This window comes from Thalia democratica, chromosome 1 (assembly GCF_965202585.1).
Source record: "Thalia democratica chromosome 1, ktThaDemo2.hap1.1, whole genome shotgun sequence".
NCBI classification, from domain to species: Eukaryota; Metazoa; Chordata; class Thaliacea; order Salpida; family Salpidae; genus Thalia; species Thalia democratica.
In genome coordinates this window covers 71269368-71276303 of record NC_139165.1, presented here as the reverse complement: position 1 = coordinate 71276303, position 6936 = coordinate 71269368, and positions in this window count along the sequence as shown.

The window sequence follows — 6936 nt, the reverse complement described above, 5'->3', positions numbered from 1 at the left end:
TTCAAACAGTGTTTTTTTATTAATTTTTTATTGGTAAATTACGAACATAACAAATGAGAAGTTTAAGAGTGGGCGACTAAATAATAAAGTTATTATTTATTTGTCTTAAAATACTAAAGTTGCTTTCAAATTGTATACCTATATGTTATAGTTTTAATTGACTTTAACATTTTAAGTTAGATTGAATTAATACAATACTTTATTGCTCAAAATATTTTTAGCTTTAAAAAAGATTTTTTGCTACATAGATTTGAAAAAGTTATCAAAAAAAATCTTAAAAAATTCTAGTTTTAATCAAGCAATTAAATGATTTGTAAGATAAATATCTAAAATTGTTTATGTGCGTAATTAAAATTTAACTCCTTTTAGACAACACAAAATGCGATAAAAAAATAATGTGAAATATTATTATTTACTAAATTGATAAAAAATGAACATTTACACAGTTTAATTTTATCATCTTATTATAAAGCATATAGTTTAATTTTGTGAAAAATATACAGTTCATCAACCATGTTCTAAGTTTAAACGTAGAAGACTTGAAGAAATCAATAATTAAATGTTTAAGTTATAAAACGCCTAGAGATTAGATTAAGTTCTTAAACACAATTGCATAGTAGTTATGTTTAAATAATAATTGTTGTTTTCCACCTGTTAAAAGTAGCATATCAAGAATGAATATTATTCAATCAAAATTTTACAGTAAGCTTATTATTTATATATTTTTTAAGAAAAAATAAGACTTTTTAATTAGGTAACATTTAGAGCAAGTTAAAGTTCTGTTTACTTATTGAATTTAGTTATGCATTAAAAAAAAGTAAAGTACATAAACAAATTATAAATTGACTCAACCGAGTCTGTGGAATTCTTTAGTCAAGTTAAATAAAATTCAATTTTTCTAAAATTATTTTTGTTAACTTGAAATAAAAGCAATAATTAAATAAAAACATACATGTTATACTTTAAAAAAAGACAACTTAATATTTATTAAAAAAAGAAAGAGGATTCAAAAACTGTAAATAAAAACTTCATAATTCTGTAATTAGCTTAAGATATTTTAATTTAAGCACGAAATTTATATAATTTAAAACATATTTTTTGTTTTATCAAAAAATGAAATTCAAATGACTTCTTTCTGAAATAAGACGTTTCCTGAAACATGAGTTTACAATAAATTGAATTTTATACTTGTTGTTTTTATTTGTATAGTTATAAAATCACTGGAAAAAAACTATTAATTCCGTACTCACCGGTAATATATTAATTTTTTATAGAAGTTATTTCCAAGCTTGTCAAAAAGCCTGAAATTTGACAATTAAGGCTAAAAATCTTGAAATTTTTGAGAAAAATAACTAAAAAGCCTGGAATTTTGAACAAAAGTCACTAAAGAACCTATAATTTTGAACAAAAATCACCAAAAAAAACATGTAGTTTTAAACAAAGTTTACATGATAAGTAGTTAAATTTAATTTTTACACAAAAAATCAATCGTATATACAAACAATTTTGTCATCAAAAGAAAAATTTACTAAAAAAAACATTTAAAGAAGCTGTAAGATATCTTTTCAATGTCGTTATACTGTTTAACACAGTTTTTTACCTTAAATTTAAAACTAAAAATTGACCTTAAAACCTGTAACTTTGAAAACTTGACAAAACATTTGGCAACCCTGTATTTGACTCAAATTTAGTACAAGTCATATATAACTTTTTTAATTTCTTATAACAGATCACTTTATTGGTTTATTAAATGTCAAATAATTTCTGTAAACTTCAAGTAATCTATTACTTTTCTTAAACAGGCTTTCAGTTAAAAAATAATAAACTGAACTTAGTTTAGTTCTTTTATTTAAAATTTGGCATTCATACTTAAAAATATGACTGAAAATGTAGAGATAAATTCCAAAGAACTTTTTTTATTCATAGTAAATACACACTAGCCAATATTGACCAAAAAAAATAAATATTTTGCATTCTTTTTAATTTATATTTTAAAGTCAATTAGATTGATGCAAGTTAGATTTAAAAGTCAATATATGTTTGTTTAAAAGTTCTAATTACTCGTAAAAAAATAATCAGCTAAAAAGAAGTATTAAAAAGTTGCTTGCATCTCTTGTGCTTCAAAAACCAGAGTTAGATAGTTTTTTTGAATTTAAGGATTGCTTGCATTTTCTACATTTCTGAAGTTATACGGGTTATTGTATAAATTGGTAGCTTTTTTTATTTTTCGGGCCGGACTTACTTGAAGATGCTCTAATGAGTTGGGTAATTTATTAAACTTCAATAATAAAGTTGCCAATTAATAATCGTTTGATAAGCACTACTGTGTACTGCAAATCAAATTAAAATTACTTTTCAAATTATTTGATATATAAAGTTAAATTTGATCAAAAAAATATGTTTTTCAGCTTAATTATGAGTATCAGGGTAGATATTTTTGTTGACGGGCCGGATCCGGCCAGCGGGCCGAACGTTGCCTATCCCTAGGTAAATTTGCTATTGATGCTACTTATTAGCTAAATTTTTCAGTTATTTTTTCTTTAAAACTTGTAAAATAACAGAATAATTTATTTATAAAGCACAAAACTTGATTGTTACGTCAGAACTTTTGTCTTAACTTCTAAATATTTATTTTATTAAAGAATTTCGATTCCAGTAGGACAGGTTAAACAATTCTCGAAAGCATTAATAAATGGAAAGCGAGTTACAAATATGATACCAAAAAGAGTTTACACGGCATTTAAAAGGTGGGCTGTTATATCAGCTGGGCCTTTGCTTTATTACGACTACATTAATCCTTTGGAAAATTTGTACAGTGCTTACAATAAGTTAGTTGGTAGTTCTGTTGAGATAGACAGTGTTGAAGTTATAGAAGAAAGTGTACCTCTAAACGAGTATATTGAGCCAGTTACCGTTACTTACACGCTTCAAGACACCAAAGTGGAAACAGCTGAAAACATGAACTATTTTTTAAACGATTTAATCAATGAAATGAGTGCAATTTATGAAAACAGTTCCTCACTGAACCTTCTTTTAACTTGGCTTACAATTCTATGCACATCGTTGTTTGCTTTGAGATACTTTCAAGGTAAAAACGTTTACAACTTTCTCAAAAGTTTAACTGCCAACGACACAAAAAATTACTTGGAAAAAGACAACCCTTTAAAAGGTATCGTTATGTGTCTTTATGCAAAATAAAATAAAATATAAGGAATTAAGTTTAGATTCTGACTTTTTAAAGGTTTTTATACAATTTAGTTTGTCAAAATCAATCTGTTTACTTATTTTAAAAACTAAACTTTCAAAGATTTTTGTGAAATAAGCTTTTTTTGTAAAACTTCAATTACTAAGCAAGTTAAAATAAAATGTGAAAAGTTCTACTTAATCAAAAAATACATTTACTTAATAGCTGTGGTCAATAATATTACACTTACAACAATCATTGATAAAACCATAGCTATACATAAATTCAGAATAAGCTATTTTAAACGTATCAGTATTAGTTGTAGTGTTGTTTAAGAATGAGAAATTTTGGTATTTTTTTTTTTAATTTTTGATAGACAAAAAAATAGATAAGTTAATTTATTTATTAGCATGTTAGTCGGGTATCAAAAATGGTGTATAAGTGCTACACAAAAAATGGCTGAAGTAAACTATAAGTGGTTAAAGTTATAACAGTTGAAGCTAATTAAAAACCAATATGACTAAACTTTTTATTTTCATTTAGTTTAGATACAGTATAACTTAATCTTTCCCGTAATAAATGACTTAAGTAGCATTAAACGAAATAAACTGATCAATGTTGTTGATTGTTAAAAGCTTTTTGTGTTAAAATTAACTTAACATTTTAAAGCTGTACATTTTCTACCCCAGTTAAATATCAAGCAACTCTTCAGGTTTTTATGAGGTTAAGTTTTTAATTTAATGACGAATTAATAAAGAATAGCACGTATGTTAAAATTAACATATGAATTTTCAGAGAAGAGCAAAATTACGATGAAGCTCAAAGACAGAACTGAAATTTTATCCAACTACAGCCAAAAGTTTTCCGATTTTTCAAGTCTGATGCTGAAAAAAGACAGCGACATTTTCGAAAGCCTGGAAACCTACTTGGCCAAGTACCCAGAAGTCGACATAGAGACGCTCAGCTGCCTAGACAAGCCGAGCATGGACGATTTGAGCGAGCTGGAGCAAGATTTACCAGTTTTAGACAAAGAAGAAGAACTGGAAACGGACGTGAGTGATGAAGAGCTGCTCTTCAGCAATGAAGACGTGTCGGAAGTCCAAGGAGACACAAGCTGTATCGTTGAAGAAGACACTGCTTACGAAGGTCCCGTGAACAATGCAGTTGTGATGTGAGATTGCGTTACGAACGCTCAAGTTATACACCATAGTTTTAAGTTGTTGAATCTTAATAAAACTATTGCAATTAAAAATAATTGTTATTTTTAAAAGTTCAATTAGGTAGTTTTTTAAATAATGAATCTTTAAAAGCTTGCTAAGTTGGATCTTATAGTATTGAACTAGTTTAGATACTTTTATTTTATGAGTAACAAAGCTTATGTTGTTTTAGTTATAAAAATTGAATTTTGACTGTTATAAAGAATTTGAGTAGTTATACTAGAAAATGTAAGCAAATTGAATGTACTTTAACGATAAATTTAAGATTTTTCAGCTATCTGTGATTTAAAAGGAAAAATAATTTTTAAAAGTTTTATACTATCTGTAAAAAAGTTTTTATTAATTACTTTTTTTTGAATTTTGCAAAAATTAAAATCTTTATATATAAGATAAACCCTTTTTTGCTAATTAAGTTTAACATACTGGAAAATGTATAGAAGTATAATGTTTTTAAAATTTACTTTAAACTCAAAATTTTTTAACCGCTTGAACAAGTTTATGGTAAAACTTAAGCGGTACAAGCTAAAGAGAAAAGTGTTTACTTTCAAACTTTTTAAGACTCGAGTGTTTAAAGAGGTTGTTAAAACAGTAACAATGGACAAATATAAAAAGAAAAATGTGTTTATTGTTTTGTTATGTGTTGATAAGCAAAGGCTATCGATAAAAAAAAAAGATGTGCTGTAAAAAGTTTTTTTTTTTTTTTCACAAATATTATTTTGTTTCAATAATCAAATTAACAAAAATAAGTTTTAAACTATTACTAAATGCTTTATAGTTAGTAGAAAATTTATGAATTTATTTTACTTAATGTTATTAAATCAAAACCTTAGTTATCATTTAGTTTACTATTTCGAAAAAGTAAATTTAAAAAAAATTTTATACGATGATATAGTTATTTTAACTAGATAAGTATCCAAGCTTATGTGAGTTTATATATAGAACTAAAAACCTAAATATGTTCATTTGTTTTTCTTCAGTCAATTTTCACAAATGATGATTGTTAAATTAATTAATTTTGTGTAAGCTTTAATATTCATTTGAAGTTCAGTTATTGCTTATGGTTAACATCTAAACCCCTATCCCTAAATATTTTTACTAACTTTTGAAAATCTTTACCCTTATGCCTAACCCACCTTCACCAAATATGTAAAAAATAAATCAAAAAATAGTTTCGTTAATTAAAACTTAAAATAAAAATAAGTAAAAAAAAAGCCAATTAAAAGCGCCTTATATTTGCAGAAGACAGAAATTTTATTGGTTGTTAAGTAATAAAAGTTTATAAGTAAATAAAGACGCGTTCAAAACCATTGATTTATTTGTAAACATTCATGTGTAATTAAGCTAATAATTACATATATTTACAACAGTATTATTCAATTTCCTTTTGATTTAAATTATATTTTAAGTGGATCATTAAAATATGTTTAAAAAAACTTTAATTTTACCGATTAGAAAACCTATGTCTCTAGTCTATCACTTAGTATTGTCGAATTTAAAAGTAATTATTATTTATTGTAAAGCAAGTACTTTATAACTATTTTACATTTTTAGTAAGGAATAGTAGAAATAATAATGAGCAAAGGACATATATTATCAAAGTTTTCGATTGTCTTATATATTGATACTAAAATTCATTACTGTTAATAAACGTCGGAATCTTATAACAACTTTTAAAACATTTAATTACAAAAAAAAATTCTAAAAACCGTTTGATTTTCCTTTAATTTAAATTTTTATAACCTAAAAGCGATTAGGTTTTTTGATAATACTAACGTTAAAACTGTACTAGAAATATTTTTAATAAAAATTTTATAAAGTAAAACAGTTTGAATTTAAACCATTTATTGTTGTCGAAAAAGGTTAGTTATTTGTAATTAACAACCATTCTGCAGAACAAAAAGTATTAAAAATTATGAAAATCAATTAAGATAAAGTTTTTAACTTATGTTGCGTTTGTATTAATTATTTAGAGAATTGCTCCTATTTGAAAAATGTAAATAGTTTTAAAATTTTGTGTTTCCACACTTCAGTATTTATTTTTTTAATGACTATCACATGTAGTTATATAAAAGTATACTGAAGTTGTAAAATAGTTTAGTTCTACTTACATTTCAAAAATAAGTACTACTAGTTATAAAAGTAAGTCATAAAGTTAAAATTTTATTTCCAAACCTTAAATAAGCTTTCTTTATTTCTCACAAAATTTTTGATTTTTAATTGCTGGTATACTAATACAAATTTTTTTACCAGGATTCTGGATTTGAAAAAAAAAAACAAAAGAATAATATAAACATAAAGCATTGATGTGTAAAAAATGTAATTATTGATTTTAAATTGTTAAGTGATTCAAACAAAAGCTCATTTTATGTTTACAGTTTTTATTAGCAGTAATAAAATGCACTTTTGACTTTGCTGTTTAAAAGTTGCTTAAGATAGAAACAGTGTTTTACATCACTTACCTTTTGTTAGTAATTTAAACCAAATTTTAAGAGTTGTTAACATTCGTATGTATACCAAGTGAAAATTAACTGCTGT